Source organism: Rhagoletis zephyria, unplaced genomic scaffold (assembly GCF_001687245.7).
Source record: "Rhagoletis zephyria isolate East Lansing unplaced genomic scaffold, Rhagoletis_zephyria_1.1 Rzeph_scaffold_02423, whole genome shotgun sequence".
NCBI lineage: Eukaryota > Metazoa > Arthropoda > Insecta > Diptera > Tephritidae > Rhagoletis > Rhagoletis zephyria.
In genome coordinates, this window is record NW_016159507.1 from 1 (window position 1) to 11,898 (window position 11,898).

Sequence of the window (11,898 nt, forward strand, 5' to 3'; positions counted from 1 at the left end):
ACATTTTTGGAGAAGATAATTGAACTGTTCGGTGGTCATTCTTAAACACTGCAGAAAGTTTTTCGGATCATCTGAGGCAAGCTCCTTGTACAAATTATCAGAAGCGCCCAAAAATTCACGCTGACGAACCCATTTCCTTACCCATACTGTACGTTTCCTCTTTAACACTTCCTTGCGTAGTTCATGGATTAAATCATTATAATTTCTTTAGCAATTATGTTGATGCTAAGTTTTAAAATTTTTCTTCTATTCATATTCAATATATTACCACAATTTTAAAATGTCAACGTTGACATTCGAACTCGNACATTTTTGGAGAAGATAATTGAACTGTTCGGTGGTCATTCTTAAACACTGCAGAAAGTTTTTCGGATCATCTGAGGCAAGCTCCTTGTACAAATTATCAGAAGCGCCCAAAAATTCACGCTGACGAACCCATTTCCTTACCCATACTGTACGTTTCCTCTTTAACACTTCCTTGCGTAGTTCATGGATTAAATCTTTATAATTTCTTTAGCAATTATGTTGATGCTAAGTTTTAAAATTTTTCTTCTATTCATATTCAATAGGGCTATTCGCGATTCGGTGCATAAGAGCTGACAAATTTATGCAATTGCAGAAATATGCCATGGATTGTGAGCGACTTTTAATAAACTGTCATGGTAAAACTTTTTTAATCAACTGATAGAAATGTCAACCAGAGTTGCAATGCATAGCATTTTTATGCTATGGATTTTCGGTATTGCAAATTTGTCAAGCCATGACAAATGCAAATGCGTGTATTTTGTTTGTGTATTGCAAATAATTTGCAATACAAATTTGCAATGCAATGATGCTAGGCCATTTGCACCGGATTGCCAATAGCCCTAATATATTACCACAATTTTAAAAAGTCAAGGTTGACATTCGAACTCGTTCAACTTTTGTCGCCCGTGTAAATGCACGTGTGTAAAAAACTTCTCAGGCAACTTCTCAGGCGATATTGAATCGGTTAGAAAATCGCCTCATGTAAATGGTACTTCAAAGAATTTATAGCTACTTTCACATCCGGTGGATACACACTCACACATACACAGTCATACTGAGTGGGAAGCTGCGTAACATAATCGTATGCATACGCGTTGAAAACGTTTGTGCTATCGCTTTGTATAGCCGTCATACGTCGCTTTCTTTCTTTTTCCCTCTTCTCTTATCCATGTAAAATTTTCAGTTTTAAAAATTTCACTCTGCATTTTTGCGATACCGCCGCCTAAGAAGTTTCACTTCAAAAAAGAAATATCGAACAAACTTTCTTCACTCAATTCAACCGGGACACAATTACAAATTTTGCTTTTACTATACGGCTTATAGTGTCGATTAGTAAATAGAATATGTAAAATGTAAATATTTAAAGAGTTCTAAATTTTTTACAACGAGATGTCTAAATTATTTTCTTGCCCAAAAGCGGTAAATTTGGCGTCCCGGCAGGTATTGTACCGGGACCGGGACATAGCTCCTAAATCCGGGACAGGCCCGCCGAAAACGAGACGGTTGGTAACCGTGATTCTTACCTAGAGCGGTGAAGCGTCCTTCGAAATGGTGCTTCACACATTACAGTTCATGAATTATTATGGAAGATATGGAGCTGAATTAATCGGATACAGTGGTTTTAGCTCTTTAAACACACTTTACTAAAATACCTTTGAGAAATGAGTATATAGAAGAGTTAAAAATGTATTGTTCGTTAAAAATTGGTGACAACAATGTTAAGTTTTCAACAAGAATTTTTTAAACAATTTTCATCTGATATCTTAATATTTTATATTTTGTGAGTAGATTTTTTTTTAATATTTTTCGTTTCGAGAACATTTCATAATTGGTATTTCAACTCTTCCTAAAAACCCTCAGTATAAATTTTAATACAAAAATTCAGTGGCAACACGTTTAAAAAATTTCTGGATCAAAGTGTTTTTGAGCACTACTTTGATTATATATTGTAAATTCTTTCGAACATTAAGCTTCGGCTCTTGGATAGTTGACAACTTTTCAAAAACGAAGCTTTCCAAAAGACTTTTTGTTTGGTACTAATGTTGTAATATTTCATTTAATTGCAATAACTTTAGATTTTACTGTTTAGATACGTGACAGCCCATCTAAAATATTTCTTCAAATACATTTCGTTTGGGTAAATATTGCAATATTTAGTTTATCTCATCTTATAAATTTGATTGAATTACATTTTCTAAATGGGTGGCAACCCGCGTCAAAAATATTTTCAACAGTAAACCTTCTTAACCCTCTATAGTTTGATTTCCATTTTGTAATATCTAGCTTATCTTTCCAATTTAGTTGAATACAATTTTTCAAACAGGTGGCAAACATCCACAAAAGTATTATAAATTGTAAGCTTTCTTAAACCCCTTTAGTTAAATACCCATAATGTAGTATTTAATTTATCTTATCAATTAAATTAAATTAAAATTTTCAAACAGCTGCCAACCTTCCCCAAAAATATTTAGAAAAGTAAGTCCTCTCAAACCTCTTTCTTCTGACACCCGTATTGTAATATTGGCTATATTTTATTAACTTACTTACACTGAGGTTTTCAAAGAGGTAGCAACTCTCTATTTTCTTCCTAAACCTTCGGGTGGCAATTACGAATAAACCCTCAGAAGGAAGTATCCAATTTGGTCCAGTCGTTTTCAAGTTTTAAACATCCGAAAAACCACGATCTATTTATATACATACATTTACATACTTACACTGAAATTTTCAAAGAGGTTGCAACTCTATTTTTTCCTAAACCTTCGGGCGGCGATTACGAATAAACCCGCAGAAGGAAGTATCCTATTTGGTCCAGTCGTTTTCAAGTTTTAAGCATGCGAACAAACCACGATCCATTTATATACATATATATTAATTTATGTACAAACATGTAAGTATGTATGTATTTTCGTATGTATACCACATAGAAAAGAAAAAAAAAACATGTTTATAAGAACATTTAATAAAATCACAAAAACGCCATTCTATTATTAAAACAAGAACATAATATAAAAATTAGAATTTGCATGCATAGCTTTTTAAATGCGTTAGTTGAAGCGCTCACCAATACCATGAAGTGTGAAATTAGGAAGGGAGCGCTTACTGCTGAATATGGAGCGCTCCAATAGAACTAATTCTGGCCCCGTTGGGTTTATACCCGTCCTTTACTTTTACACTTACACGTACACTTTTTCTAAAAATTCATCTTGATGTGATTTAGTTGGATATTCTATATTAAATCTGGGGTTTCGTAAATAAATACAACAATACGGTTCCAAATGCAATAAAATAATAAAACATGGCGCAGGACAATAAATTTAGAACAAACACAATTTGAAACATAAAATTACGCCTTTAATGTTGGAATGGTATAATTCTAGTCATGGTTAGAAATGTATACTTACTTTTCCAAATCAGTCGATACTGTTGAGTAAATATTAATTGAATGCATTTGGGTAGACAAATTTTGTGCCAACATGCAATTTTTGAAATTCCCGGAAGGCAAAATTGCTGCATCACCCAAATCAATAGGATTTTTTTGTTTCGTCTTATTGTTCTCTGTTGAATCCATAAGTTTAACAACTGGAGCCATCGAAATGTACGTATCTTTTGGATTACCGATGCCTATGTGAACTTTTAAAATTTAGATAGCCTGTTAGAGTGAAATAATCAGCCTTATCATGAGTTTAATTTTTCCCGAACCGGTTGACTTTTCACTTTTTGCTTCCAGGTATTTACTATGGGCGGATGAAAAATTTTCTGGTGATTTTTTTTTCGCGCGAAACTCAGGATAAGGCATCATCTTTTACTGCTTATACTTACCATCTGAATTTATCAAGTCCTCTGAATTTTCTTCCGGGATCACTCTTTCTGCAGACCTAGAATTAGAATAACAACAAGGTTATGAGAAGTATACTTGAAATAACTTTTGCTTTGGAGATATAATGCATTTCAAAACTTAATTATCGGATTCTAGTTTTCTTGACAAAACATGTTCAATAGAAGCTTCCTGTGCGGGTAGAGATGTAGTTTTCGTCCGAGTCAAATGTTTTAACTTCAAACTCCCTACAACTTTTCAAGTGTATGCAGTAAAAATGCAAAAATAATAATATCACTGTCAACTTTTGCAATGTAAGCCAGAAACGGAAGTGTCAGGGCTTTTGGCAATGCCGGCTCTTAAGATTCAGGTAGAAGGCTGTCAAACTGTCACTTGCGGAGTTCACAGGCGCTGTCCTCAAGGCGGTGTGCTTTCTCTCTCGATCTGGTGCTTGGTAATTGATTCCCTACTGCTCACACTCAACGGCTCTAATATCTATGACCGGGTCTCTGCAGAAGATGTACCCTCCCTCATAAAAGGTCGTTCTCTGTCAATTGTTTGCAGGGAAAGCGAAAATATAACTGCATATTATTTGTCAATGTTATTGTGGCTTATTAACATTTAATTTTAATATTTTTATTGATTGTACCACGATTATTTTATTAGGAAAATTGGAAAAAGCAACAAAGTCTAAGCGGTAGAAGTTATAGCAGCTATTTCGGAGATCACCACATCTCCTCATTAGACTTCTTTTTTCTAGACTCCAGTAGGGATCGAACCTGCGTCATCGATGTGCAAAGTCAGAAGCGTTAACCACTGAGCTATGCACACCCCGAAAACTCGTGCNTATTTCGGAGATCACCACATCTCCTCATTAGACTTCTTTTTTCTAGACTCCAGTAGGGATCGAACCTGCGTCATCGATGTGCAAAGTCAGAAGCGTTAACCACTGAGCTATGCACACCCCGAAAACTCGTGCTGCTAATTAATTTTCCTTATTCAACCTACTGCTATCAAGTGCAGCTGATTTGCCGCTATTTCAACTTGACAGCGTGGCTGTTGTTGTAAATTCTATACATGCATTTATTTTCTTGTATAGTTTCAGGCAGGCTCTTCTTAAACTATGTATTTGTCAACGTTATTGTGATGCTATAACTTTTACCGCTTAGACTTTGTTGCTTTTTCCATTTTTCCTAATAAAATAATCGTGGTATAAAGCTCAATAAAAATATTAAAAATAACTGAACATTATTGACACTTGGAACATTAACAGTGGGCTCTCCGCTAACAAAACCAAAACATGTGTTGTGCTTTTCGGTAGAAGAAATAGTTTCAACGGCCATTTTCCCCTGCCTTTAAAAGAGACATTGAAAGATTTCCTAAAGATTTTATTTTTTTGGAACACAAGGCCTCAACAACCTTAACAGTGTTCTAAAAGTGCAAACAGGCTAGACAATCGTACACCAAGGGAAAATACTTTGGGGGGCACACTCACCACTGGAAGAATCAAACTTAAATGTAGGTCAGGTAAGGTTATGTAAGCGGGCTGCCTCCGTATGTGGAGGCACACATGATCACGACTAAGTAGGGGGGTTGAGGAAAAAGGGGGAAGCTAAGGGAGAATGACGACACCTTTGCATTTTGTAGGAGAAAACGCTGTGGGTTATCAATGACGTTCAGCCTTTCTGCATGATTACCAATCACACAGTGACCAGTAAGCAGGGCCGTCGAGGGAAAACTCGGCCCGGGACTAAAAAATCACGGGCCGTATATATAAAGTGTATAAAATTAAAAGCATATGGCCCAAATCGCCGAAAACGAAACCGGGAGGGAACATTTTTTTCTCGGTTTGGCAGATTTTTGATCATATCTGGGTCATACATATTCTGGGGTATCAGACAGTATAAATGTTAACACGAATCTCCTTCCCCCAAATATTAAAATTCACTTAATCCTGGGACACCTTCAAATGAATGAAAATAAAAAAAGCTCAACATAAAATTAAGGGTTGTTTATATTCAAAGGCCAACATTCTTTGCATTATACTTGCTTCTCTTCGATTGCCTTGCATTACTTTGAAGTTAATAAAAAAGTATTCGAAAAAATAATCACTGATTAACTTTCTTAATGAAAATAAATTCGGCGTCATTTTAAGGTAATGTCCAAAATATCAAAAAGCTTTTTTGGCGCGGAATCCACCAGGCTAAATAATGGAAAAATCTGGTTTACTTCGAGCATTTTCGGCCTTCTGCACAATAAAGCAGATTCCTATACCCTTCATTATCCATGTGTTTTCTGTGCAAAACTATTTATAACGTAAGTCTTTTTTAGAGTGGTTCATAAAAACACTCTTTTTGGAAATTCATAAACGCTACATCAGAATATTGTTATTTGTGATAAAAAAAAGAGACACGTATTTTTTATTTTGAAAAAAAAGTTTTCTTAGAGGTCGCGCTGGTCGGTTTTTTATAAAAACGCTTATGTTCTCAATTTTTTTATTTTCTTGACATGTTAAAATGCAGCTGTAAATGTGGTTTTTACATATAATTACTCTGGTATTATTGGGGAACTTTCCCTTAATAACACACCTGTCTTGGACAATTAGAATGGGTCTAGTTCCCGAAAATATGCTCTCGACAAGACACTAGTAAAATTAAAACGTTGATACTGAACGATTTACGCATTGTCATGGGTTGGAATTTTTTACCAGGGGGTTTCTGGGGTTGCTAAATAGGAATCTGAAGTCAGTTTTTCGAAATTCAAAATGGTGGATCCAAATGGCGGTCCATTTTTTTTAAAGAATGATTGGATTTGTTCGAAACCCGGCTCTCGAGAGTTATTGGGGTCGCCGATTAGGAATCTGAAGTAAATTTTTTTAAATTCAAAATGGCGGATCCAATACGGCGATCGACGACGCTGACGAGTAGTCGTCCCAGTTCCCAGTTCGTTTTAACCTCTTTCCGGCGACCTGGGAGTTTGGAGTTGCACCATGTGTTACGTTTTGAACCCTTTGGCTCTGCAAGTCGGCAGCTCGATACATAAGCGTTGCTTATTGCCTCGTTTAAGCTGCAAACCCTTGCCTCTTGTTCCAAACATCGCTTCTCTCTGTTCTCTTTATGGTGCTTAGGTTGATTTGTAAAAAGTTATGATAACTGACCCAGTCAGTCTTCCTACTGGGCGTTCATAGAAGCTTCCAGGGAGAACTGTATGATTCTGTGATCCGACATCGAGGGCTCCGAAGAGACTCTCCAGTCCGAGATCAAATCATCAGCCCAGCTGTTCCCGAGAGTAATATCTAGAACTTCTTCTCTTACCCTATTTACAAACGTAGGCTTGCTACCCACATTGAAGATGCTAAGGTCATTACTTAGCATAAAGTAATCTCTCACCTCTTCTGTTAATGTCAGTGCTGCCCCACTGCACACTGTGCGCGTTGGCATCGCACCCAATGACCAATGCGAGGCACCTCTTTTGGCTGTATTCTACCAGTATCTTGATTTCCTCCGGTGGTATGGCGGAATCGCCTGCAAAGTACACTGATGCGACTATTATCGCTCTGGATTTCCCGCACAGATCCGTCATTGGATTGCCAACAGGTCTCTAGTCATATACTCTGAAATGCCGAAATAGATAATTTCCTTTTTTTAGCATTACACAAGCTCTTGAGTTATCGTATGATAGATCCCAGATTATCTTAATCGATCTTTCCGTCAGGCCCTCACCTGACCTTTGTATATTCATGGCTATTGCACAAGTACGATGCCCAGATCCTCCGTTGTGCATTTATTTGCAATAACAGCAGATGCTGCTATCGCGTGTTGGAGGTTGATCTAGGCAATTTTGATTTGTGGCGTGGTCATTTTTTCCTCTGGACCATTGGCTCATCAACTTCTGAGAGCGTTACGTCCTCCGGTTCTCTGCCTGGACTGTGAAGGTTCAGGCCCTCTGCTAGCTCCTCCAGCTCTATGGTGGAGGGTACGTCTTGAGTTGTTATCCGTACGGGTGACTCTGTTGTCTCAGAAGCAGCCGCAGAGATCATAGGTTCTTCTACGCGGTGTTCATCGACAACAGTATCTATTGCATTTGTTGCTCTAATCGACTCAGAAACAGCCGCGGACGTCGCACTGTGTTCTGTTTTGGGGAAAAATGGACAAAATCAAATATCTCCCGATCCAAACCAGATAGAGACACAAACTAACCGGCATTATAAAGCCCAAATACTGATGAATACGGGAAAATTATTCAGATTCTTCAAAAACAGTTTCTCGACCTTGAATTCCAAGGTCAAAGTTCAACTAAAAAAAAATTTATATATAAAAGCAAATATCCCTATCGTAAATTCCGAGGTCAATGGTCAACTAAAAAATTTTCTGATTTAAACATACCTAAATGTTTTAAATCGTTTTATGCGATATACATACATATAAATCCACATATGTATGTGTGGTGGGTCATATCTATATATTTTTAGACATACAATATCACATGTATATATAATGAAAATTCGTCATTATATGTATAGGTTTGTATATGTACATACAAACGTTTGTGTATGTTTGTGTGTAAGTGTGTATGTGTGTGTGTGTAGTAATTTAGTGACTATCTACAAACATAACGTTAATATAGGGGATTATTTTAATCAACAATATATTTCTATGCTTCCGTTTTCAACACCATCAGCATCATGGTTTGTAGTAGCTCGGTAAAACATACATACATATCTATACATACAATGACCATATGGCAAAGAGTGTAAGAACGAGGATAGATCAAAGCTATGCAGAAGGTGTTTGGAAGGTCACGCCGCCAAGGATTGCTCCAAAACACCAAAGTGCTCATTGTGCCAACAGACAAACGAAGCGGCCTACAGAAAGCGGTTACTACAGCATCAAGATGAGATTTATCCAGATCAACCTGAATCATTGCGAGGCAGCCCAGGACTTGCTTAAACAGTCAGTGCTGGAAATGAAAGCAGACGCAGCTATAATTTCAAAATTATACAAAAGTTCCACGGGAAGTACCTGGGCTACGGATTTGACGCGCCGAGTGGGAGTATGGGCGTGCGGTACGCACCCATTCCAGAAGGCAGATCCAGCCGATGCCGGTAAGGGCTTTGTGTGGGTTCTAATCAAAGGATACCACATATGTAGCTGCTATGCACCTCCTAGCTGGACTCACCAAGAATACCAAGAGCTCCTGAATAAGATAGTGGAAACGGCAATAGACCGGCACCCGATAATTGTGGCAGGCGATTTAAATGCATGGGCGCCGGAGTGGGTTAGCCGCAAAACAAACACCAGGGGGACAGCTCTACTTCAAACCTTTGCCTCGCTAGATTTAGCGCTGGCTAATTGTGGAGGAATCAGCACTTTCCGCCGGAACAGTTAGGAGTCTATCGTCGACCTTACGTTCACGAGTAGCTCACTGACTAGGCGTGTTAAATGGAAAGTCAGCGAACACTACACACACTGCGACCACCAGGCAATTATTATGGGGTTAGTAGAGGAAAACGGAAACAGGGGCGCGAATTCTAAAAGGAGCGGCAAACACCCACCCAGTTGGAAACAAGCGACACTTGATATAAATCTTTTTAATTTGGTCATGACGGAAGCCGTGAACCAGCCCAGAGAGGAGAACTCTGCAACAGAAGCGGCCACTAACCTCAGGGCACACCTCTGTACAGCTTGAAACGCAGCTATGTCATGGAGAATTGGCGGAACATGCCGCAAACAAGTACATTGGTGGAACGACAACATACGCGATCTAAGGGCCAAATGCCTGAAAGAAAGGCGCCGAAGCCAAAGGCTACGGAGGTATCCCGGTGCCGATAGGAGGCAAGCTGAGTATAAAAACCTTCGCAAACGACTCAAAAATGCAATTCGAAAAAGCAAACAAGCCTCCTTCCAAAAGTTATGCGACAAAGCCGACGAAAAACCATGGGGCAGCGCCTATAAGGCGGTACTGTCAAAAATTACAACAACTCCACAGGAAAAATGCCCTGTTCTTCTCAATAAAATTGTTCGGAATCTGTTTCCTCACCGCAAAACAGTGGAGAAGCCGAGAAAACCATCAAACATTTGCGATGTTGAGAAGGTTACGCCGGAAGAAGTCGTGGTTGCAGCAATGAAGCTTGGAGACAGCAAATCTCCAGGCCCGGACGGCATTCCGAACAAGGCACTGAAAATGGCAGTATCGGAAAATCCACATTCATTTACTTAAGTGTTCCAGATGTGACTTGAACAAGGCGTGTTCCCGAGTATCTGGAAAATACAAAAATTAGTTCTGCTTCCGAAACCAGGGAAACTTCCTGGAACACCAAGTTCGTACCGGTGACAGGTAATAAGGTCAATGGAAATAAGGTCAATTGACTTTATTTCCCACTCTGGTGCGAAATAAAGTCAACTGACATTATTACCTTTTCAAAAGCGAAATAAAGTCAACAAAAATTTGCAAATAAAGTCATTGACGCTATTTCCTCATTCAAATGGAAATAGCGTCAACAATGCTTAAAGTATGTCGATTCATAGAAAAAATTTTGTTCGTACAATAAACATTGCCCCGTAAGTGTTCTTTTTTAATAGATGAAAAAGGCTTTTGCCAAATCCTCAGTGTTGTGATATTAATCCGGGAGTGTCTATTCGCACTTTGCCAGTGTCACCAGTGTACCAGTGTCACCAGTGTACCAGTGTCACCAGTGTACCAGTGCCACCAGTGACGCCAGTGTCACCAGTGTACCAGTATCGGGAGTCTTCGGCTTCGCCAGTGTCACCAGTGTACCAGTGTCGCCAGTGTCACCAGTTTCACCAGCGTCGCCAGTGTCACCAGTGCCACCAGTGTCACCAGTGTACCAGTATCGCAAGTGTCGCCAGTGTCACCAGTTTCACCAGTGTCACTGGTTTCACCAGTGTCGCCAGTGTACCAGTGTCGCCAGTGTCACCAGTGTACCAGTGTCGCCAGTGTCACCAGTGTCACCACTGTACCAGTGTCGCCAGTGTCGACAGTGTCGCCAGCGTCACCAGTGTCACCTGTGTCACCAGTGTCTCCAGTGTCACCAGTTTCGCCAGTGTCGCCTGTGTACCAGTGTTGCCAGTGTCACCAGTGTACCAGTGTCGCCAGTGTCACCAGTGTCACCAGTGTCACCTGTGTCACCAGTGTCTCCAGTGTCACCAGTTTCGCCAGTGTCGCCTGTGTACCAGTGTTGCCAGTGTCACCAGTGTACCAGTGTCGCCAGTGTCACCAGTGTCACCAGTGTCACCTGTGTCACCAGTGTCTCCAGTGTCACCAGTTTCGCCAGTGTCGCCTGTGTACCAGTGTTGCCAGTGTCACCAGTGTACCAGTGTCGCCAGTGTCGCCAGTGTACCAGTGTCACCAGTTTCACCAGTGTCACCAGTTTCACCAGTGTCGCCAGTGTCACCAGTGCCACCTGTGTCACCAGTGTAACAGTGTCGCCAGTGTCACCAGTGTCGCCAGTGTCACCAGTGTACCAGTGTCGGGTGTCTTCAGCTCTGCCAGTGACACCAGTGTACCAGTGTACACTGGCCAGTGTCACCAGTTTACCGGTGTCACCTGTTTCACCAGTGTCACTAGTTTCACCAGTGTACCAGTGTCGCTGGTGTCACCAGTGCCACCAGTGTACCAGTATCGCCAGTGTCACCAGTGTACCAGTGTGGCTGGTGTCACCAGTGTCGCCAGTGTCACCAGTTTACCAGTGTCACCAGTGTCACCAGTTTCACTAGTGTCACCAGTGCCACTAGTGTCACCAGTGCCGCTAGTGTACCAGTGTCACCAATTTCACGATTTTCACCAGTGTACCAGTGTCGCCAGTGTACCAGTGTCGCAAGTGTCGCCAGTGTCACCAGTATACCAGTGTCACCAGTTTCACCAGTGTCACCAGTTTCACCAGTGTCGCCAGTTTCACCAGTGTCACCTGTTTCACCAGTGTCGCCAGTGTACCAGTGTCGCCAGTGTCACCAGTGTACTAGTGTCGCCAGTGTCGCCAGTGTCACCAGTGTCACCAGTGTCGCCAGTGTACCAGTGTCGCCATTGTCACCTGTGTC

The 11,898-nt window shown here is 40.3% G+C and overlaps 1 long non-coding RNA gene across 1 annotated transcript; it reads right to left on the reverse strand.

The window, feature by feature from the left end:
- Positions 1–6,380: 6,380 nt before the first annotated feature.
- LOC108366852 (uncharacterized) lies at positions 6,381–8,023 on the reverse strand. The gene is made up of 3 exons (XR_001848167.1): positions 7,960–8,023; positions 6,426–6,429; positions 6,381–6,391 (listed from the first exon to the last, which is right to left on the reverse strand). It is a non-coding gene; the product is annotated as an uncharacterized LOC108366852 (long non-coding RNA).
- Positions 8,024–11,898: the final 3,875 nt, after the last annotated feature.